This window comes from Myotis brandtii, unplaced genomic scaffold (assembly GCF_000412655.1).
Source record: "Myotis brandtii unplaced genomic scaffold, ASM41265v1 scaffold280, whole genome shotgun sequence".
In the NCBI taxonomy this organism is placed as follows: Eukaryota; Metazoa; Chordata; class Mammalia; order Chiroptera; family Vespertilionidae; genus Myotis; species Myotis brandtii.
Genome location: NW_005360677.1, coordinates 655,546 through 680,873, shown reverse-complemented (window position 1 = coordinate 680,873; position 25,328 = coordinate 655,546). Strand labels below are relative to the sequence as shown.

The 25,328-nt window shown below is 39.3% G+C and overlaps 1 long non-coding RNA gene across 1 annotated transcript in view; it reads right to left on the bottom strand.

Annotated features, from left to right (window-relative positions):
- The window catches only part of LOC102249526, a 44,337-nt gene extending 19,034 nt beyond the window's left edge, over positions 1-25,303 (bottom strand). Inside the window, exon 1 of the long non-coding RNA XR_313741.2 lies at positions 25,228-25,303. This is a non-coding gene — a long non-coding RNA (uncharacterized LOC102249526). The remainder of the gene's footprint in view (positions 1-25,227) is intronic.
- Between the last annotated feature and the right edge of the window lie 25 nt (positions 25,304-25,328).

The window sequence follows — 25,328 nt, the reverse complement described above, 5'->3', positions numbered from 1 at the left end:
CAATTTTTTTTTCTACTAGTATTTTATAATACAATCAGCAAACAATATATGTCAAAGATGAAAACAAATGTAGTAAAGGTTTCCTTAAGTTTTTGAATGTGTAACTTCATTTACTTGCGATTCATAATTTTTTTCCTAAACTGCTGTAAAATCAGCAAAAATGCCTTGGCAATTTTAGCATAGTTCCTAGGATATTGGTTGGCACTCAAAGGGTTAATGTCAATAATATTATGTTTAAAAATCCATAGTTTTAATATTAAAATAAATAGGCATAATTGTTAAAAACAATTAAATAGATGTGAGATAAAAGGTTTCTTTAAAAATATATTTTTATTGATTTCAGAGAGGAAGGGAGAGGGAGAGAGAGATAGAAACATCAATGATGAGGGAGAACCACTGATCAGCTGCCTCCTGCACACTCCCCACTGGGGATCGAGCCCACAACCCCGGCAAGTGCCCCTGACCGGAATCGAACCTGGGACCCTTCAGTCAGCAGGCCGATGCTCTAGCCACTAAGCCAAACCAGTTAGGGCGAGATAAAAGTTTTTAAGTGAATTTTCAACAGTAACTGTTTTATAATATGTTAACTTTAAAAGTTTCCAAAATTTTTGATAACTTGAAAACTTAAAGCTATACTAAGTTAAATGATGGATAATCATTGAATATCTAGATCTAGCTCCAAATAAGATAAAATACTGAAATATTATTTGCTGAATATAAGTTAATCTACTCTGGCTTAATTTTTACATAAAGTCAAAAGATATTTAGATCTCTTAGTAAACATGTCCTTTATACAGTGAAAAATTATACTGTGAGGAAACAGCACAACTTTACACTTATATAAAAAAGTGAGATGGTATATTCATAAAATCTGCTAATCTGCTACAGATTGTTGGTATCTATCTAACAGGCAAGTTACAATTATCTACTTCCTAGTTTCCTCATTAAAGAAAAGGTTACTAATGCTTAAAAATTATAATGAATATATGTGAATGAAACTAATAGAATAAGAGGTAAAAAAAAAATACCTCTATATGCAAAGTATGCAAACTAAGATGTATTTTCTTTTGAATCCTCACCCAAGGACATGCTTAGAGGGAGAGAGAAACATCTATGGGTTGCCTTATGTACCTGCCCACTGACAGGGGATCAAACCTAAGATGTGTTTCTCATAAGGAAAGATAGAGGGATGAATGATGTGTTTGTTAGGGAAAGAGCAATTTTGTCTTAAAGTAGAATGACTGGTTGTTCTAGCATAAGAAAGATGAACTATGGATATTTTAAAATGTTGTAGAAGATTTGTGGAAAAGGAATTTACATGTGCTCAAACTGCTAACTTTAAAAGGATTTATTTACAAGCTAAAAAAAAATCTTGCTAGGAAACAAAGACTGTGTATCTTATCAAAATAATTTCCTGTACTCCATGTTGTGTCTATCATGTCTTTGATTATTTAAAAAACAAAAAATCCCGAGTCTTCCCAGTATTGAAGGAGCTAAGGTTGTTTTTGTTTTGTTTGTGTTTGTTTTTACAGCTATGTTACTTCTTATATTTGTCTTTAAAATCTTTTACTATCACTTTGGTTAAATGATTAAGTTTTGTTTCATAGTAACCTCTGACCCTATTTAATCAAATGTTCATTTTTGACTAACTTCCTAAAATCAAATTCTAAAATGAAGTCTTTTTGACCATGAACTAACTTGAGAGTTCCCAGAGGGCCATTGGAAAAGATCAAATGATTTGTTCCTTTACCTTATAAAGAGAAATGTTAATAACAATTCTGTTTATTTGGTATATTAAATTGCATGGGAAAAACTGTCAAATAAACAGGGTTATATTTTTATGGGTGAATGTTAATATAGGTATTCCAGAAACTGTATGAAGTTCACAGAAATTTGTCAATACTTTCATTATTTGATTATTATGTTAAAATCTTGTGTGCCATAGAAATAACCAAATTTCCTTATCAAATGAATGCTCATCAGATCTTTAATCTCAATCATTTTAGGTCTTTTGTCATCCACAGATAGTTTTTGTTTTAATCTTATTCTTCTCAGTTAATGTTTGAAACTGACCACCCAAGATCAAGCAGAAGAATTAATTCCATGGGACTGAATGAACTGATGAAGAAGGATTATGATTTTTTTTATGGCCTTCTTGTTTGAAACGTTGCTGGTTTTTAAATGTTCTATTTTCCAGCTATAAGGAACTCCTTTCTCTTTTCTTTTAAGCTATCTGTATCTTACAGCATTTCAATAGATTATACCTTGGTAAACAAAAATGAAACATTTATCTTTTCTCCCTGCCTGATCCCTCCAAAATTTGGAAGCTCTTAAGTGTTCTTATTTTCATGGGAATGTATTTTATTTTATCCTCACCCTTTTTTTAGAAGAGAGGGGGACTGAGGTGGGGGGCAGAGAGAGAGGGAGAGAAACATCGATCGGTTGCCTCCCATTTGCGCCCTGACCAGGAATCAAACCTGCAACCTTTTGGTGTATGCTCCAACCAACTGGCCAGGACAGCAATATAGTTATTTTAGTAAGTTCAGTAGGAATAAGAATCTGTTCTCTTTGCCGGGGCTGGTGTGGTTCAGTTGGTTGGGCATGGTCTTGTGCACCAAAGGGTTGCTAGTTCAAGCCCAGTCAGGGCAAATGCCCAGCTTGATCCCCAGTAGGGGGCATGCAGGAGGCAGCCAATCAATGTTTCTCTCTCATCAATGTTTCTCTCTCTCCCTCTCCCTTCCACTCTCTCTAAAAATGTATAAAAACATTTAAAAATAAATAAAATCAAGCAAACTTTAAAAGGCCTGTGTGGTCAATTATCATTCTTGGTGTAGTTACGGAAATAATCAGGCCAACCTTACTCTGGTTATCTTTGTTCAACAAGGGGGATGACTACAGAGAGAAATTTTTGTTTCATGGAAAACCCTAGTACACACCTATAGGTTCTCAATTCTAGTTTCCTCCAATATCTGGCTACCACTCTACAAACTAACATTCCCAATTTTTCACCTCGCTCCTGACTTGGTATCACTAACAACTAAAACTGCCCTTTTCCTAAAACTCTGAAAGCTAAACAGAGAAACTTGACATAAACCTCAAGGAAATCATCACAACAGATCAGGCATGGACAATTTTGTGTCTGCTGCTATGTGGGCCACTAAGAAAGTTGACTGGAACAGCCAATGCCATCACCAGAGACATTCAAACTGAAAACCAGAAAATTCGTCAGATTGTCACTGCCTATCCTCCCTCCACCATCTAAAAAAGACGCTTTGAGCCTAACATCTAGGAAATCTTGACTGACTGCCCTCTGGACAAAAAAAACACCTGTGTTTATAGTTTGTACTAACCATTAACTTCTGTTTTTATACAAATGTCCTTCATTAAATGCCTGATCACTCACACCATCTAGAGGCATAATCAGGTTTGTGCCCTACTCCCACTGCCTCCTGAGACACAATTGTTTAATGAGACTGCCCTATTCCCAGGACTGAGACACTAGCTCAATGGATTATGGAACAATCTATCAACTCAGTTTCTGGACTGTGAAACTTCCTAGGAGAAAGTTTCAAATGAGGGAATTATGTGGTTCAGAATACCTAACCCAAAATATAGTACACTGGCATATTGACTATTTTAAGCTAAAGGAATTTAAAAAATGGCAAGTGCATGAAGGACTCTCTGACCTCTTTTCCCCTGAAGCAGGTCATAAGATCCTCATGTGAAAGGTGTTCTCCTTACATGTGGAAGAGAGGAGCATTCTTATCTCTAAAGACTAAGGGACCTAAGAAGAATCCTAAGGAATAGGCTTGCTAAGTTTTCCCCAGTTTACTACCCTTAGCTCATACTATTTTGTCCTATCACATTTTCCCATGACTTTCCACTCCTCATTAAACCTAGTATAAAAACACCCAGGTATAACTATTTCTTTAGTCTTCATTTCCTTATGAAGGCTCCCTTGTTACATAAAACTTACATTGAATAAATCTATAAATCACAACTAACAAATGCTGACTCTTCTTCAAAGAAAAAGATTTAGGAATAAATTGCCATTTTACTAAAAAGATAGGCACTTTCTATTTCTATTTACAGGACCCTACTCAGCAATCCTAGGAGGGTAGCAGGATAAAGAATTTTCTTCCCCGACCTTAACAAGCAGTAAGAGAAAAACAGATGAATAAATTATGGACTAATAAGGTCACTGAAGCACAAGGACAGAGAATAAGGCTGAGAGCCAAAAATTTCAGCTCAACTCCTAATGAGCAAGTTCTAACAGTCCTCCATGTTAGCAAGGTCCTAGCCAACAAAGCAGACAGAAAATGGAGACAAGCTCTCAAAAGTCAACTATGAATTCTTTATTCAATACCACCCAAATGAGCTGCTAAAATCAGAATGGATTTGTTAACCAATCACAACTAACAAATGCTGACTTTTCTTCAAAAAAAAAAAGATTTAGGAATAAACTGCCATTTTAACTAAAAAGATATGAACTTTCTATTTGATAATTATAACCAACCCTTTCTGATAATTGGTTATCTCAAAGCATTATATTTAATTATTAAAGCAGATTTCTACAAAATTGCCCAAATCAGTCACATCCGTATAGGCCTAAAATCTCTCAGAAATGACATGAAAATAGTTTGACTAATTGGCAGAAGCACAGCACAAATTTATTGATTCTACCACACTATAAAGGAAAAGAAGCCTTTAAATTTTTAAAATGTAACCCAGCCGGTGTGGTTCAATGGTTGAGCGTCGACCTATGAACCAGGAGGTCAAAGTTCAATTCCCAGTCAGGGCCCATGCCCAGGTTGTGGGCTCAATCCCCAATGTAGAGTGTGCAGGAGGCAGCCGGTCAATGATTCTCTCTCATCATTGATGTTTCTATCTCTTTCTCCCTCTCCCTTCCTCTCTGAAATAAAAGTATATATATTTAAAAATAATGAAAAATAAATAAATTTTAAATGTATATATGTAAGAGAATAATAATAAATTTGGTAATATTTAGCTTAATTACTAAGAGGAAACTAGGAAAATTTTTCCATTTAAGCTAAATAGACAACAATCCATACTCTGAAATGCTCTGAGGATTTAGAGAATGAAAATTCACCTAAAGCCAAGTTAATTTATACTAGTCACTCCTCTTTACATATCACAAAACAGACTGATTTATTTCTTTCAAAACCCTTACTATCTGCCAGATGCTAACAATACACTAAGAAATAGTCTCAACCCTTGTAGTTTACAGTCTAAGGGATAAGACAGTAATTTGAAATATCAACACACACACACACACACACACACTTATCAATCAAGATACCTAAACCTGTGTCCCCATCCACAAGGAGAAGAATGCTACCTGTAGTTCTTATTGGAATAGATGAAACAACAGATTTGGATTATAAAATGAACTATACCTATAAGCCATAGATGTTGTTTACTTTACACACAAGCACATAGTTTACTGTAAAGAGATAATATCACAGAATCTCTCCCCACAGATATGAAAACCATAATGAACTTTAAAACAGCATCAGGGGATATAAATGCTTCATTTGGGGGGAGTTCACAATATGAATATCCTAGAATTAAAAAGGAACAGGCAGCCTATGAACTGTCAATTTATAGTACTGATTAAAAACTAATTCAAAGTAGAAACTTAAAGAATATCAGGTTGCCTGATTCTACAAGAGACAAAAGGATTATTACATTTTATAGCTAAGAAATATATGTCAAGCAGGTGATATCCACTAATACATGTCAATTTATCTAGTCCCTTAATCTGTCAAAATTAAGACACTATCCTATCTAATAAAGAGGGAATATGCTAATTGACCCTCACGGCCTCAAAGATGGCGGCACCCACAGCCAATAAGGAGGGAACCTTTCAGCCCAGCAGGCAAGCCTCAGATGTCGGCTTCCCAGCCACCCAGGTGGGCCCAAGGTGCAGGCAAGCCTCAGATGTTGGCTGCCTAGCTGCCCAGGGCTGGCCCAAGGCACAGGCAAGCCTCGGATGGCGGCTGTCCAGCCGCCCAGGGCCGCCCAAGGCTCAGGTAACCAGGGCCGGCCGAGGCTTGCACTGCCGGCAGTGGCAGAAACAAAGGTGTGATGGGGGCGTTGCCTTCCCCTGATCACCGGGTCGCCTCCCGCCCCTAAGGGCTCCCGGACAGTGAGAGGAGGCAGGCCGGGCTGACGGACCCCCCCTCCAGTGCATGAATTTTCATGCACCAGGCCTCTAGTAAAGAATATATTAGGAGAAATTTGCTCTACTGTCAGCTAACATCATACTTACTGGTGAAAGACTGAATATTTTTCCTTTAAGATCAGGAATAAGGTGAGGATGTCAGCTCTCACCATTTCTGAAATTCTAGAGAGTAATATAGCAAAAAGAAATTAAAGGCATACATATTGGAAAACAAGAAGTAAAACTTATAACCTATTTGTAGATGACATGATCCTGTATGCAGAAAATCTAAAGATTCCAAAAAACTACTAGAGTAATAAGCAAGTTTAAGTTAGCAAAATTGCAGGATATAAGATTGACATACAAGTATCAATTCCATTAGTAGGTATATCCTAAAGAATTGAAAACAAGGACTCAAACAGATATTTATACAGCCATATTTATAGCATTATTTGTAATAGCCAAAAAGTAGAAATATCCCAAGTGTCCTTGAACAGAGGAAAGGATAAATAAAATGTGGTAAGATACAATTAAGTATTATTCAGTCTTTAAAAGGAATGGGCCTGTGGCTCAGTGGTTGAGTGTCAACCTATGAACCAGAAGGTCATGTTTTGATTCCCGGTCTGGGCACATGCCTGGGTTGCAAGCTTGATCCCCAGTGTGGGGCACACAGGAGGCAGCCGATCAATGATTCTCTCATCATTGGTGTTTCTCTCTCTCTCCCTTTCCTCTCCTCTCTGAAATCAATTAAAAACTATATATTTTTAAAAAAGAATCCCTACAACTTAGTAATAAGAAAACAACCCAGTTTAAAAATAGGCAAATGATTTGAATAGACATTTCACCAAAGTAGAGATACAAATGGCTAATAAGCACATGAAAAGATGCTCAGCATCACTAGTCATGGTGAAATGCAAACTAAAAAAGACTGACAAGGCCAAGTATTGGCAAGGATGTAGAGAAACTGAAACACTAATATTGCTGGGGGAATGGAACATACAAACACTTTGGAAAAGATTGCCCTTTTCTTATAAAGTTAAATGACACACTCCTAGCTATCTGACCAAGATAAGTTAAAATATATACCCACACAAATACTTACCATAACCATGATTGTTCATACCAGCATTATTCAAAATAGTCAACTTGAAAACAATCCAAATGTCCATCAACTGATAAATAAAAAGTAGTACAGCCATATAATGAAATGCCATTCAGTAATTAAAAGGAAAAACTACTGATACATAAATGGACATCAAAAACAATGGCACACATAAACTCATCACTAAAATTCTGCAGCACACCAAAAAATACATTTTTTACCAATCAGACAAAAAAATAGGTATAATTCTGATTCATTCACACTGGGTGGCCATTGTTGTGTTGGCTGCTATCATTTTTTAAGATATGTTTTTATTGATTTTAGAGAGAGAGGAAGGGAGAGAAAGACAGAAACATCAATGAGAGAGAAACATAATGCCCCTCACTGGGGATCGAGCCTAAAACCTGGGCATGTGCCCTGACTGAGAATCCAACCAGTGACCCCTTGGTGCATGAGTCAATGCTTAACCTCTGAGTCACACTGGCTGGGTGGCTGTTGTCACTTTTTTTTTATTTGACAGTCTAAGGGAAAAGAGGTCAGTGCCCCTGGCTAAATAGTCAGGTATTGCATGTTTTAAAAATTCTTGTGAGCACACAGGTTGAAAATCACTGTCATAAGTGAACAACTCAGACACAAAAGACCATATATTGCATAATTCATTTACATGAAATTTCCAGAAAAAGCAAATCTATAGTGAAAAAAAGCAAATCAGTGACTACTAGGGGAAGAGAATGGGAGCAGGGATTGACTGAAAATGGGCAAAGGAGACTTTTGGGGGAAATAGAACTGTTTTTAAGATAGCTACCATAATTAATTAATTAGTAACAAATGATGTTGAGGATTAGAACACTTGTACATTGCTAGGAGAAATGTAAAATAGTGTAGCTGCTATGGGAAAAATATTTTTTACTTATTGTTGAATAATGTTGGCTTAGCAGGTGGTCTTATTTTGTTTCTCTTTTATGAAACCTCAGATTAGAGAGGCAAGAAAATCATTTTGGGGTTTTGTGGAAGGGTAGAAATTTATAAAAAAATTTGTCGTAAGTCATGACTAATGTGGCTCAGTGTTTAGAGTGTCAGCCAGCACACCGAAGGGTCTCAGGTTCAATTTCTGGTCAAGGACACATACCTGGGTTGCAGGTTCCATCCCGACCCAGGTTGGGGCACATGTGGAAGGCAACCAATCAATGTGTCTCTCTCACATCTCTCTCCCTCTCTCTTCCTCCCCCCCCCTCTCTCTTTTTCTCCCTCTTGCACCCTTCCTACTTCCACTCTCTCTAAAAATCAATGGAAAAAATACCCTCAGTGAGGATTAACAACAGCAAAAACTTATCATAAGACTTTTAATAAAATACTTGATGGACACAGAGACATAGAAACATAGATAGCCCAGCTGGTATGACTCAGTGGCTGAGCATCGACCCATGCACCATGAGGTCACCAGTTCCCTATCAGGGCACATGCCCTGGTTTCTGGCTCAATCCCCAGTGGGAGGCATACAGGAGGCAGCCCTTCAATGTTGATGTTTCTTTCTCGTCTATGTTTCTCTCTTTCTCCCTTCCGCTCTCTCTAATAAAAACATATTTAAGAAAAACAAACACAGGCACAGATGTACAAAGACAAACACACAGAGATTCCCCACATGCAACAGAACTCAAGACCTCTACCCAGATCCTTCCCACACACAAAGACACACACACACACACATACACACAGAGAGAACCCCATACATCTCCATAGAATCTTCTATGTGTACCCACAGAGATACCCCACACAGACCCACATATACTCTGAGGCCCATCCCTCCGACAAAAACATAGGGACTCCGAGAGAGAGAGAGAGAGAGAGAGAGAGACCAACCCAATAGGTAATGCTTAAAACTAAGATTTTTATGGGACTTGAGCAGTGTTCTCCATAGTTATTTTGAGAAGGGACAAGTATATTCTCTAAGGTACTTTTAACTGAGCCAGAAAATAAAAAACAGACTGACTGGTTGCCATTGGATCTGCAAAACAGTGAATGCTACAAAGCCAGTTTTTATTTGAATTCATGTTTCTGGAACCACTTGTTCCTGGGCATCATTTTCTGTTTGATGTACTCATCATGCTTAGATAAAAAGTCAGTCTCCTCTTTCTTTCAGGAGCTTTCATCCTTGATTGCTGGTTAAGCCAAGTTCCATGCTTAGATCTCCTTGGCACTAAAGAACACACTTGATGCTATCTGAGTCACATAAATCTGCCCAAGATTAGCAGGTCCAGAAACACTGCACCTATGTGGAGGACACATACTGAGTCCCCTGTGGGTGTGGGGGACTGAAGAATGTAGGGTGGAGCCCTAACCGATTTGGCTCAGTGGATAGAGCGTCAGCCTGTGGACTGAAGGGAGTGGATAGAGCATCAGCCTGCGGACTCAGGGGTCCCAGGTTCGATTCCGGTCAAGGGCATGTACCTTGATAGCGGGCACATCCCCAGTAGGAGGTGTGTAGGAGGCAGCTGATTGATGTTTCTCTCTCATCAATGTTTCTAACTCTCTATCCCTCTCCCTTCCTCTCTGTAAAAAATCAATAAAATATATTTTAAAAAAATAAAGAATGTAGGGTGGAGAGGAAAAATTGTGTTAAAACTAGAAAGAGATGTAATTTGGGGTTTTTTACTTATTGGGTAGTTCATGGTATAAGTTTGCATAGAGACTCAGGGTAATAATTTAGCTGCAAGTTAAAAGATTTTAAAACTACACTGATGTAGGCAGGGATGGCACATTGATTGTGTTGGTTGATAGAAAGATCACTGGTATCCACATAGCCACATAGCCAGGTTTTTTAGTGCCTCAGGCAGCGTTTTTTGGGGTTTTTTGTTGTTGTTGTTGTTGTTTTTAGAAATATCTTGTTATGGCACAGAAGATTCCACCTCATAGTATGCTTGTACCTAAATTCTTGAAAGTTTCTATCACACTGAGTGAATTAGGCACCAGAGATACATTAGTATAATAGTTTTACAAATACAGGTCCCAAAAAGCATTAAACCTGTTTAAAAAAATGTTTTCCCAAGCACATGGAAGAGTCCTGAGAGAATTGTACTCACTGCCCAATTTAACAAATGTTAACATTTTGTATAATTTTTTGTAGATATTTTTAAAGAAATGAAACATCCTATATAATAAAATCCTAATATGCAAATTGACCAAATGGTAGAACAACCGGTCACTATGATGCGCACTGACCACCAGGGGGAAGACACTCAATGCAGGAGCTGCCCCCTGGTGGTTACTGCACTCCCACAGGGGGAGCACCGTTCAGCCAGAAGTCGGGCTTACAGCTGGCCAGCGCAGGGGCAGTGGCAGGAGCCTCTCCCGCCTCCACAGTAGTACTAAGGACCGGCAGGTGGACATCCCCCAAGGAGTCTCGGACTGCGAGATGGTGCAGGGGGGACCCCCCCACCCCCCACCCCAGTGCACAAATGCCGTGCACTGGGTGTCCAGTTGTAGAGTTGTAGATAAAATTGAAGATCCTTTTGTACTCCTTCTCTATTCATTAACCTTCATACTTTCTCTCCCACCACAGAGGTAACTTCTGTCCAAACTTTGCTGTTTACAATTCCCCTTCATTTTTTAAATACTTTTGCTACATACTGTTCATCAGTACCAACTGTATATCAGCAAACATTATGCAGCACTGTTTTGTATGTTTATAAATGTAATATAAATTATGGTATAGAGTAGATAGTATTCTGCAGCCTGCTTTTTTCATTCTTCTTTAGAGTTTTTTTGTTTTCTGTTTTTGTAATCCTCACCTGAGGATATTTTCCCCTTGATATTTTAGAGAGTGGAAGTGAGAGGGAAAGACAGAGAGAAATACTGATGTGAGTGAAACACATCAATTGGTTGCCTCCTGCACACGCCCCTACCAGGGCCCGGGGTGAGGAGGGGCCTACAACCAAGGTATGTGCCCTTGACCAGAATCGAACCCAACACTTCCGAAGGCTGACCTTCTATCCACTGAGCCAAACTGGTTAGGGCTTTACTTTTGAGTTTTAACCAGTCGGACACATGTAGATTTTCTAATTGGCTCATTTTAACTTCTGTGAGGTACTTCATTATATGAATACTAGAGGCCTGATGCACGAAATTTGTGCAAGGGGCTCAGCCCTCGCAGCCCCAGCTTCGTCCAGAAGGTTGTCCAGACGGTAGTTCTGCTGTTTGGCCGTTCCGTCGATTTGCATATTACACTTTTATTATTATAGAGACCATAGTTTACCCATTCCCACATGTGCACCAACCTGGATCGAGATGGAACCTGCAACCCAGGAACTTGCCCTTGACCAGAAATTGAACCCCAGACCTTTTGGTGTGCTGGCTGACACTCTAAGCACTGAGCCACATCAGTCATGACTTATGATAAATTTTATTATAAATTTCTACCCTACCACAAAACCCCAAAATGATTTTCTTGCCTCTCTACTCTGAGGTTTCATAAAAGAGAAACAAAATAAGACCACCTGCTAAGCCAACATTATTCAACAACTAGAGGCCAGGCGGATGAAATTCGTGCATGGGTAGGGTCCCTAGGCCTGGCCTGCAATCAGGGCCGATCTTCCCCAGCTGCCAGCAGCTGGCCCTGCCTCCCGCTGCCCGCTGTGTGTGGGGCGGGCGACGCACCGGGCAATCTGGTCCTAGGCTCTGCCCATGTCCGCAGCCACCTACCCCCGGTTCCTGGTTCCCCATCAGGCGATTAGAGCCTGCCAGCTGGGGGAGAGGCCAAGAGGTTGGCTGTTCCAACCCGCTCACAGGTCACACCCCCCACTGCCACCAGTTACCCTCTGTGTGTGGGACAACTGGCGGGGCAATCGGGGCCCCAGCGCCATCAGCATCCGCCGCCACCCACCCCTGGTTCCCCGTTCCCCACTGGGTGATCAGGGCCTGCGGGCTGGGGGCAGCTCCTGTGTTGAACGTTTGCCTCCTGGTGGTCAGTGCACGTCATAGCAACCAGTCATTCCACCATTTGGTCGATTTGCATATTAGCCTTATATAGGATAAGTAAACAAAACTGAGGTTCCACCTGGCTGGTGTGGCTCAGTGGTTGAGTGTTGATCTATGAACCAGAAGGTCATGGTTTGATTCCTAGTCAGTGCACATGCTGAGGTTGCAGGCTTGACCCCTGGTAGGAGACATGAGCTGATCAAGATTCTCTCTCATCATTGATGTTTCTATCTCCCTCTCCCTTCTTCTCTGAAATCAATAAAAATATCTTTTTTTAATTGAGGTTCCAGTGGGTATAAACTAGTCCAGAATCAGAGTTGCCTGTGATTGTACATTTATAACAAGTTCCAGGATGATGCCGATGCTTCTGGTATGGACCAGTGTGAGTAGCAAGGATCTAAAACAGTGGTTCTCAACCTTCTGGCCCCTTAAATACAGTTCCTCATGTTGTGACCCAACCATAACATTATTTTCGTTGCTACTTCATAACTGTAATGTTGCTACTGTTATGAATCGTAATGTAAATATCTGATATGCAGGATGGTCTTAGGCGACCCCTGTGAAAGGGTCGTTCGACCACCAAAGGGGTCGCAACCCACAGGTTGAGAACTGCTGATCTAAAAGATTCCAAACTTGCCCTAACCAGTTTGGCTCCATGGATAGAGCGTTCGTTGACCCTCAGAGTGAAGGGTCATGAGTTCGATTCCAGTCAAGGGCATGTACCTCGGTTGCAGGCTCAGGCTCAATCTCTGGCCCAGGTTGGCAATGCGTCTCTCACATAGTTGTTTCATCTCTCTCAGTCTCTCCACCTCCCTTCCACTCTCTCTGAAAACCAATGAAAAGTATCCTCGAGTGAGGATTAAAAAAAAAAAAGGATTCCAAATTGCTTTTAACTATAATTAGACTTCCCATGTTGATTTTTCAGAGTACCATTTGACTGACCCATATATTAAATCAGCTCAAGTATTATATACACCTAACCATAAATTAGAAATTATCATTGTTTTAAATTTTTTATTGATTTTGGGGGGGGTGGGGGGGGGAGAAGGGAGAGAGACATACTGATGTTATTCCACTTAATTAGGCATTCATTGGTTGCTTCTTATATTTGCCCTGGCTGCAGATCGAACCCACAACTTTGGGTGTATCAGGACAATGCTCTAACCCCGTGGTTGGCAAGCTGCGGCTCCCAAGCCACATGCAGCTCTTTGGCCCCTTGAGTGTGGCTCTTCCACAAAATATCACATGCGGGCGCGCACGTACAATGCGATTGGCAGCTCTTTGGCCCCTTGAGTGTGGCTCTTCCACAAAATATCACGTGCGGGCGCACACGTACAATGCGATTGGAACTTCGTGGCCCATGTGCAGAAGTCGATATTTTGTGGAAGAGCCACACTCAAGGGGCCAAAGAGCTGCATATGGCTTGCGAGCCGCAGTTTGCTGACCACTGCTCTAACCAAATGAGCTACTTAGCCAGGGCCTAAAATTATCATTCTGTTTTAAATATGAGTCTCTTGTGAGTTTGGTTTGAATGAGCCAGTCCTAATAGGTGAATGATCTCTTAAGTGTATTAAAAAGTAAATTTCTGGATTTATAACATTGGAACCTGGAAACTTCACAAAGGTTCTGCTACATTGCAAAGCCTCCTGGATGGACAACCAACTAGTTTTCCTAAGGTGTGTCACCTTGATTTCAATGCTGACCTCTTCAAACTGACAATTCCTACTTCCAGTATTGCTCATATCAAACTAGACTGTATTTATTTCCATATTTATAGCCATACCCTCTCCTAGAGGGCAAGAATGGTATTTGGCTGATTTAATAACCCTATCACTTAGCAGTGTTTAGCACACAACACATAAATGGTTTTTTATGCAAAAGAAGCTCACACAGTATCAGGGAAGAGTATTAGACAAGTATCTAGAAGTAGTAAAATTGCTTCTCCTTTATAGTACAGTCCACCATAGACCCTAAAAAGGGACTAGCATATGACCATCTTTTCTTCCTTATAAAAATAGACATGAATGTAGTAAAAATCCCTATTCCATTTCTGTCTCCCAAAACAGAGGGACCCAAGACTAGATTTAATCAAGATCAATAAAATATATTTAAAAAAAAAAAAAAAGACAGTTTATTTACCTGCCAGGAAAATGAGTTCTTTTCTAAAGCTTTAGCCAACAAAGCTTTGTTTAAAAAGACAGTTTATTTACCTGCCAGGAAAATGAGTCCTTTTCTAACCTGGAGCAGGTTAATATATTGTTAACTTTGAAAGATAGATGCACACAACTACCTAATCAGGGCAAAAAAATTTTCTTCCTACAGTCTCATCACACATACTCAATTCCTGCAGTGTCTTAAAAAAAAATAGGTGTCATTTTGGAAAAGGACCACACATTACTATATTTTTCCAACTTAGTATAACTGCAGAAGGTAAGTTACTCTCTACGCCATTACTGCATAGGATATGTATTTGAGATATAATTGAGACTCCAATTTCTATCAAAACAATCTATATCCACTAAATAATAATAACAATGTTTACTATAAACAGTAACATTTGCTAAAATAGCAAGTGCTTCTAGGAATAACTCATTATAAGCACTAAGTACTACCAGGATGGCAATTTTTAGTGTCATTCTTGAGTTAAATAGATACAGCCTTCAAACAAAAGTTACTTCTACATGTCCAGCTAAAAGTTAAGAAAGAAAATAGTTAAGAAGGATAAGTTAAAGAAAAAGAACAAACCCAAGATATTAATTTTTATTTGAAGACAAATAGGGCTATCTTACATTACAAATAGTCCCTATATTACAAATAAAAATAAATTCCAGATGAATTTAAGACCAAAATATGTTAATGCAAACATAAAAACAGTTGAAGAAAATATAAAAGAATTTGTTTATAAACCTAGGATAGGAAAGACCATTCTAAGACAAAAAAATGTTTAAGCCATAAAAGAAAAAAACTGGCAAATCTAATTATATAAAAACTTTTAAAATCATAAACAAAGTACTAAGTCAACACGAAAACGATCGGTAAAAAAAATGCTGGTACATATATAGAAAGAAATAATATCCAGAATTTTAAATAATTCCTGTAAGTCTACCTGAAAAAGATAAGTCAATAGGATGGCAGAGATCTCACCTATTTTGGTCACTGTTGTACCCAGCACTTGGCACATAGAGTCACTCAATATTCATTAATGAATAAATATGAACAGGCAATTATTAAAAAAAGAATATAAATTGCTAATATACACATAAAAATATTCTCAGCATTTCATTAATCAGGAAAAATGCAAAAACAACAGTAAAAGATTTTCCTCATAAAAGGTGTAAAAATATTTAGTATTGGTGAAGTTGTAGTGAAAGAGCTGTCTTATATATAGTGAGCTGATATGTACAGTGGTGCTCCATTTTTGAAGGAACATGACATTATGCATTGTTTAAAATGTGGGTATCTTTCAACTCCAAAACTGTACTTTTAGATATCTATCCTAGAGAAGCACATATACTTGTATACAAAGAGGACATACAGATAGTTATTACAGCACAGTCTATAAAGAAAAAAATTAAGTTGAATGTGCATAAAATGTTGTTTAATAAACAACAACAGTATAGATTTGGAAACCAATTTAGCAGTTAAAAAAAGAGTAAGATAGATATATACGTACTAATATGTAAAAAGCTCCAATATATGTTCTTAAGTAAAAAAAAAAAGCACAACCTGCAAAAAAATGTATATGTAATATGCTTTTATTTATGTACAAATTATAAAACTACAAATTTCTCTATGTACAAATGTAAGTATAAAGTCTGATAAAAAAGTAAAGAAAAACAAATTGAGAATAAAAGTCACCTCTGGGAAGAGGAATAAGACTGAGAGCCAAGGAAGAACTGTTTTACTACATTGAATTATTTTATAAGAATGTATGCAAGCATTACTTGTATAATTAAAAACAATTTTTAAACATAAGAAAAAATAATGCAAATACAATTTTACTGATATGAAGGAATAAGAACTTTATTTGGGAATTGCACAGGTAGATAAAAAATTTCATTTTGGACATGTTAGTTTTGAAGCCCAATAGCCAGTAGGCAGTGTACACACACAAGACTGGCTGTCATTCAGAAGAGGGATCTTGGCTAAAGAAATCATTTGGGGAGTTGTTAGTATGTAGATGATACTCAAAGCCATACGAACAGTATGGATGACTTAGGGAGAAAACACAATGGAAAGAGCAGAGGACCCATATTCAAGGAGAAAGGGCCAGCATAGAAGACTAAGGACCAGCCAGAGAAATAAGAGGAAAACTAGTAAAGAGCAGAGTCCTGGAAGCCGAGAGAGGAGACTGTTTTGGTAAGAAGTCTATGTCTGATGATGCCAAGAGGTCTGATATGAAGAGGACTAGAAATACAGATGGCCATGTTTCCCACTATGACAGATATTAGCAACTTTAGCAAAAGGATTTTGTTTGGGTCAGAGTATAAGAGCAGGATTGGGTTAAAGAGTTCATGGGAAGAAAAAAGTATACTGCATGTATTGAAAACTTAAGAAGCTTACTTTGAAAGGAATAAAAAGGTAAGAATAGCAGAAAGGATATATGGAGGTCAGAGGACAGGGTTTTCAAAATGGGAAAGATTAGAGCAAGTTTGAATACTGCAGGAAAGTTTCTAGTATAAAGAGGAAATAACTGAAGGAAGTTCTTAAGAAGATAAGAGAATATGATTAGAGCACCTATAGAGGAACTGGTCTTGGATGAAATGAAGTTCCTCTATCGTAACAGGTGGGAATTAGTAAAAGGTAAGCCTGAGATGCAGGTAGGTTTGTAGATTTGGAAGGTACAAAGATGAAGGGATTCCCTTTTGGCAGCTTCTGGGGTTTTGTTTTGTTTTGTTTTGTTTTTTTGTTAATCCTCACCCAAGGATATTTTTTCCATTGATTTTTTTTTTTTAAGAGAGAGTGAAAGGGAGGGGGGAGAGACAGAAAGAAACATCTATGTGAGAGAGACACATTGATTGGTTGCCTCCCACACCAAGCCCCAACCACGGCAGGGGATCAAGCCTGCAACCTAGGTACGTGCCCTTGACCAGAATTAAACCCGGGTCAGTTTGTGGGCTGACACTCTAACCACTGAGCAAACTAGCTAGGGCAGCAGCTTCTGTTTTTTATAATAAAGTATAAGGCACATCACTGATTTAAAAAGAAGAACACAGCCCTACCAGGTTTGGCTCAGTGAATAGAGCATCCGTCTGTGGATTGAAGGGTCCTGGGTTTGATTCCAGTCAAGGACACATGCCCAGGTTGCGGGCTCGATCCCCAGTAGGGGGAATGCAGGAGGCAGCCCATCAATCATTCACTCTCATGTGACTTGGGGTAATGAACACACAATACAATATACAGATGATGTACTATAGAATTGTACACCTGAAACCTATATAATTTTATTTATTTATTTTAATATACTTTATTGATTTTTTACAGAGAGGAAGGGAGAGGGATAGAGAGTTAGAAACATCGATGAGAGAGAAACATCGATCAGCTGCCCTCTGCACACTCCCTACTAGGGATGTGCCCACAACCAAGGTACATGCCCTTGACTGGAATCGAACCTGGGACCCTTCAGTCCGCAGGCCGACGCTCTATCCACTGAGCCAAATTGGTCAGGGCTGAAACCAATATAATTTTATTAACCAATGTCACCTCAATAAATTTAATTGAAAACGAAAAGAAAATAAAAATAAATAAAAAGAACATGTGGGAAAAAAAAAAAGAACATGTGAGATTAGAAATAAATAGAGACAGTATGAAATAGTCATTTCCAGTGAGTGGGAAAGTGAACTTACTAGAGAAATGTATAACATTGCTAGGCAATAATGATCATGCATATGAGGTTGATGATTATGAATTTGTAGTGATAGTGATCTGCCTAGTTTTCTGATTTTCTCCAGCAATTCTCATCCGCGTGGAGGCAGACAACTAAAAAGGCAGATGGTTAGGTTCATCCAGTGCATCACTCAGAGTTCCATAAACAACAGAAGGCAACTATGGCTGAATTAAACAGAAAAAGAATATGCGGTAGCTTTCAGAGTAAAGAACCTGCTTCAGGGCTACACAGCTAAAAACATCATACAAAACAGGTTTTGGAAAGTTGTGTTTGCTAATGCCAAACAGGAGACGCTGTAGCTTAGGCTGCACCATTATACCAGGTGACACCCTAGTACAGTGATGGCGAACCTTTTGAGCTCGGCGTGTCAGCATTTTGAAAAACCCTAACTTAACTCTGGTGCCGTGTCACATATAAAAATTTTTTGATATTTGCAACCATAGTAAAACAAAGACTTATAGTTTTGATATTTATTTTATATATTTAAATGCCATTTAACAAAGAAAAGTCAACCAAAAAAATGAGTTCGTGTATCACCTTTGACACGCGTGTCATAGGTTCGCCATCACTGCCCTAGTAGCATTCCCACCGTTGACCCTGTAACTGGATCATGCTGCTAGAGGCTGATGCTATATGGGAATTTGCTAATAATGGAGGAACAAGTTGTAGATCTTGAGATCCAAAAGGTTGCACAAAGGGCTGGGTGGAGGGGAGTAAAGTGGGGAGGAGGAGAGAATGGGAGACACCTGTAATACGGTCAACAATAAATAAACAAACAAACAAACAAATAGTTGCACAGAGTGATCTTAGCAGCAGCCTAGGTGTAGTACTAAAGCAGATTTCACATGGGAGTTTGGTCAGAGAAGTAGCCTCCCACTGTTGATATGGGCAGTGTTGTATCTCACTAATCCCAAAGGCATCACAGACTGGCAAAGCCTTGGGCAAGTTAATTACTCTCTTTGAGACCAAATTTTCTAGTCTGTAAAATAATAATATTCATCTGATAAAACTGTCCTGATTAAATGAGACGAGAAAGAAAGATGTTTGGCAGAGACTAAATATTCAGTAAATGGTAGCCATAAGTGAAGAATTATAACTGAAGCCAAGAGAAGAGTTTCCAAGAAAATGTAGTCAACAGTAACTAATCTTTTAGAATGATCAAAAGGGTTCACCACTGGAACACTATAGGAGGTAAGTTTGTAAGGAAGATAAAAACAGTTTTAGTCTCAGGTTACTTAACTTTCAATGACAGTTCTGCAGTATTCAGAAAGGCTTAAAGAAAAAGCCTGATTTATAGTCAGAGAAATTCCACTAGCAGCTCTAAAACTTCTGTCTGTACCCTTCCTGAGCTAAGAAGAACTAGGTGCCCCAAACAAATACATTTACACTTGAAAAAGAGAACAAGAAATCACCAGCTATTAATGCAGTGCCCAAGAAAGAAAATGGTTAAGTGAATTGTTGCAGAATATAGTGGGGAAGAGGGGGACCTGTTACAGAAGGAATTTCACTCCACCATTTTCTTCTCTGCTCACTTAGCTCTCACCAAATCTTAGGTCATAGGTCATTCAGACTATAAAAAGCTCCTACAAATTCCATAGAAACCTGACCAAGCTTACTGAACCTCTTATTGGGTAAACAGAATTCAGCTCCTCTGATTGTGCATACCACCTGAACACAATGGCAGGACAGCAGACCAGGGGAACTGCCAGTTTATTCTCTCATCCACCTCAGTTGTACCTCTCTGAAATATTTAAATAAGAACCACCAGAAAGAAATTGCACGTTCTTTATAAAATCAACTTGACAAGAGTCTGAATAAAGATTCCAACAAACCTTTTTTTCCCCTTACTCTCCTTTCTTCATGAACAATACATTTCTTGAATTAACTGGATATTAAAGAACTAAGTTTTTCCGCAGGACATCAAATACACAACTGCAACTTCAGCTCTGAGCAACCTCCTAAGACAGCTCTTAATGTTCAATCTTTCCCAATATAATTCGCAAATTATAATACAAAAAAAGGGCTGCTTTCTCTGAAGATTCATAAATGTTCACATAAATATATGGTAAGACCATTAAATAAGCTTCATAAATAAAAAGAAACTACCTACTAGTGAAAAAACATCCTCCAAAAATACACAGATTAAGATTCAATCTGATTTTTGAACAGAGAAATATTTCAACTGAAAAGCAACTGAGTTTGGAGTCAAACAGATTAGAATTCCGTCAGCTCCATCACATTACTAAATGTGTAATCTTGAGACAAATTCCTTAATCTCTTCAATCCTCAATAAAATAAGGATAACACTACCTCTCTCTGAGAGCTCTTTTTTTTTTAAATACTCACCCGAGGATATTTTTCCCGTTAATTTTTAGAGAGCGGAAGGGAGGGGGAGAGAGAGGAAGAAACATCGATGGGAGAGACACATCAATTGGTTGCCTCCCCCACAGGACCCAGGGATCAATCCTGCAACCCAGGTAGGAGCCCTTGACCGGAATCAAACCTGAGACCGTTCAGTCTTCGGGTCAGTGCTCTAACCACTGAGCAACTGGCTAGGGCTCTCTGAGAGCTCTTAAAAGGAGTAAATAAAATAGTATATGCAAAGCTCTAATACAATGCCTGGTACACAGCAGGAATGTATAACATGCTTCCCTTTCTAACCTGCAAAATGTTTAAGTAGAGATTGATTCATAAAGATGGTAGGACTTAAAGAACAGGGAAAAACTTTTAGCTCGACAGGAAGAGGAACCATATTCCTTAGGTACTCCATATCTATTTATAATTTTAAAAATAAGAATAAAATTTCAGATTAGTAAATTACTAACGTGAAAATGCATCATTTATCTTAAAATGTTTTTTTCTTTAAGATACTCTTCTTCCTCTCTCCTAATTTTATAATTCTTTGCAGTCCTACATTTGTACAATTTTTTCTCATTCCTCTTCCTAAAGCCCTGACTCAGATTCTTACTTGGTTTTGGGATAACCTAAGTCTTAAACCAGACACACATACCTTGGAATTCAATTCTCCAAGACTTCTGGGAGAAGACCAGAACCAAGCATCTAAGAAGTTAGAAAGGCCCTAGCCAGTGTGGCTCAGTTGGTTGGAACATCGTCCCACACATGGAAAGGTTGTGGGTTTGATCCCTGGTCAGGGCACAGACCTGGGTTGCTGGTTTGGTCCCTGGTTGGAGTGCATATGGGAGGCAAGTGCTGGGTGTTTCTCTCACATCAATGTTTCTCTCTCTCTCTCTCTCTCTCTCTCTCTCAAATCAATGAGCATGTCCACAAAAAAGAAGTTAGAAAGAATTGGTGTGGCATAATGAAAAGGACAGGGGCTTTGGAAACAGACAAAGGTTTAAGACAAAGATTTAAGTCCTACCTCTGCCACTTTCTAGATGTATAACCTTGGGCAAGGCACTTTATCTCTCTGGACCTCATTTCCTTATTTGTAAAATGGAGATAATGCTATCTATATCTTAATGTGTTGTTGTCAGGATTAAGAAAACACCTACAACAATTCTTGGCATATAAAAGGCCAATTAATGGTAACTATTATTAGGGTCAATATGCCAATTGCCTTACTGAACAATTTTGCAAGGCTGTACTTTCCTAAATGGCAAAAGGAGTCACACTGCTCCCACAGCCCCAAGCCTAGATCCTAAAGATTCTATTTTAGTAATCCATAATTAACCAAATTAAGAGCTTAAAAAATTCAGGCAAGAAAGTGCTAACATGGCTCAACTCATCCTCTGCTGACAGCAACAAAGCCAGTTCAAGGTGCATGCATACCTTTGCCAAAAAAAATAATAATCTGCTCGAACATAGTCATTACCAATACTGATGTAAGCACAAACTAGTTACAGTTCTTGGCTCACAGCCTTACTGTCATAAAGTTTTAACTTTTCTGAAATAAATCCTCTTCTGCCTTGTTTTCTGTATTGTGACATTCCTGTAACTCCATTTTTAAGAAAATGGAGAAGAAATCCTCTCAACTCTACCACTCCATTCACTGTGGAACTTCTCTTCCCATTTCACCAATCACTTCTTATAAAGATTTTTGGTTTGTTGGATTCATTTGGTGTGAGCTTATGAAGAAAAACATTATATACAAATATGTCAGAGCCACAATGACAAGATCTGGTCTTCAGAGTATTACAAATTACACGATGTAACTTGTGCCAAAGATAAAATGTGACTAAGTAACCTACACACCATATGTTCATTCTTATTAACTACCACACTTGGGAATTCTGGCTCTTGTAAAAAGTTTATTTCCCTTGTGTGGCAGAGCTGAGTAACAGAACTAAGAAAAATGATGGCAGATACATGAATGGAGTAAGGGATACCATCAATGGAAATACGACTTAAGACAAATAAACCTGTATGTGACAGTTACAAAATTAAAGCAACAGTCACCAATTATACAGCCAAAGGCAGCTATTTCAATCCCCAAGTACCCCAGTCTCTCCCTACCCTCTATAAAAGCAGGAGTCAAGGTCAGATTGATTAAGTAAACAACCTAAGAATCAAGAAAGGCTCAACATATCAAAATGTCACACTGTAGTCCCTTGGTGAGGTGACTTTCATCATGAGGAAAGCAGGGCAGTCTCATGCATTTATAATTTAACCAATTCAATACCAAGAAAGTTAAAGATTCTGTCCCCAAAAAGTAGCCTTTAGCTATGTCATACAGCTGCATCCTTGCCCAGAGTTATACCTGCTTAACATCCAGCAGAGATTTTTTAAAAAATATTTGTATTGATTTTTAGAGAGAGAGGAAAGGAAAAGGAGAGAAACATCTATGTGAAAGCAAAGCATGGATCAGCTTCCTGCACTTCCCCCAACGGGCATGCCCCAATTGGGAATCAAACCAGCAACCCTTCAGTGTACAGGATGATTCCCAACCAACTGAGCCACAACACTGCACAGAAAACTAGGTCCTGCCTTCCATAGCCTTGAGGTGCTGAGTAAATCTAGAATTATGGAACCTACATTTTTATACTGGAAAAACAGGAAGAAGGTGGTTTAACAAGGAAAAAATGGTCAAGAAGCACACCTAGAATTAAGAAAAAAGACCGATATGCTGGCCTGCGATTTTTAAACTTCTTTTTATAGAATATATTGAATTGTGTATCATTCGGAGGTGGCCCTAATGGCATGCACTTAAGCTATAATGGAAAGAGGAATAAAATAAATTCTTAATAACAATAGCTATTATTTCTTAAGCCACTACTATATGTACCAAGTTCAATGCTAAAGCCCTCTATAAATGCTTCTAATCCTCAATCATATCCGTGTCCTTATAGAAGAGGAAACTAAGATTTAGAGGATTTGGAAATTACCCAAAAGCTAGTTAGCAGGGGTTACCAGGATTCAAACCAGGTCTGCCTGACAGTAAATCCCATTCCAAAAACAATTTGTTAAACACTCTTACCCTCAAGAGATCTAATCAAATTATACATTTTTACACAAAAAGACCCTTAATTGCAGGAAAAAATTTGTCTGAAGTTATAAAGCAACTAAACTACTCAGAAACATGTTCTAGATTTCCAGACTCATATATAGGTAGTAAAGGCGGCTCATGCTGCCTGTCTTTCCTCCTGTAATTCCTCCCAGAGGAGTTTCACACTGCAAACGACAAGGAAAGAAGTCCTAAAGCATCAGTAAACAAGTTCCTTCAGGCTTGCCTCTGACATCGTCTGTTAATCACCAGTATTTGGGTAGGTAGAATGAAAGGGTTATCTGCTTCATAACTTAATCATGGGCTTATTACAACTAAAATTAAGCAGGTTCCAATTCCGCAGAGTCCTACAGTGAAACCAATGCCGATTTCACAACACTTTCATGCTGTTCTGATAAAGAATTAGAAATCGTTCCCAACAATAAAAAACCATAAGTCATTGTGTCCATATTTGTATGTATCTCAGAAATTAGAGCCATAATCGTGTGGGGTTTTTTTTTTACATGATGCACAGCTCTGTCTTTTCCAGGATTTGCCCCTTTTTTCCTGTGCTGATTTAGCTTTATGGGAGGAGAGGCATACTAAGCATAGCACTGTAAGGGGACTAGGGAGTATACACTGAGTGGCCAGATTATTATGACCACCCCATCAGTACAATGAAGTGAATTAGTTATGCAAATAATAATAAAACCTTGATAGTATTTTCTTAGGAAGTTTTCAATATTCAGTATTTTTGGAAGTGTCAGTTAAGTACTGATGGGGTGGTCATAATAATCTGGCCACTCAGTGTATATACTACATCTAGGCACACGGACTCCCCGCTGCTCCGAGGCTACTGTCTCTTCACAACTACATCGGAAAGAAGCTGGCCGCTGAGACAGAAAGCCCCACAACGACAGCTTTTCCCCAAAGTAGAAGCATTTCTTCCTAACCCTGTCAGGTCGCAATAGAAGGAACCAATAAATCACGCTCTCTACACACAGCCTACTAATCCCGGTGGCCAACTACGGGGCCGAGAGAACCAACCTCTGACACTTGTACATTCAGAGAAGATGCACGGACATTGCAGTATCTAGGGAAGGGCACGGCAGCAGCACTGCTCGTGGACGCTGCTGACCACAGAAAGGCATAAAGTCACCATCGGTACAGAAACCAGGCAGACTGAGGATTTCCAGGCGAGGTCACTACTGCTTACTCCTAACTTCCATCAGCAAAGTCCTTTCCACCCGCCTGCCTGGGCGATCGCTCATAAGCGGTCAGGTTTTCCTGTACCATCGGGGTCTTCTCCCCGGAGAAGCTGAAAGATAACCCGCGAGTATGCCGGGGGTGCAGGGAGGGGAGGCATTAGGTGCCTCTTCCCGTGCCCATTCCAGGCAGGAGTGGAAAGCGCCACCTCCATGTTATTCATAGGAAAGTGCGACCGCGCCGGCTGGAGTCTTCGCTCCCCAGCACGGGGCCGGGGGAGGGCATCTCTGAGAGTGGGTTTAAGGGGGAAAGGGTCTCTCTGCGTCTGTGATCAGGAGGGAGGGCGTGGAGGACGGTGCTGCGGTGCCGACGGGATGTGCGTGTGGTTCCCCTCCCGCCCTCTCTCTGCACGACAAGCAGCCCGGCCCCAATACCTTCTTGACTGTGCGCGGCGCCTCGGTAACGGTGCCGTCGGGGCTGAGCAGGGCCTCGCCGCCGTCGCGGTGCCGCTGGTGCTGGTGATGGGGGTCGCTCC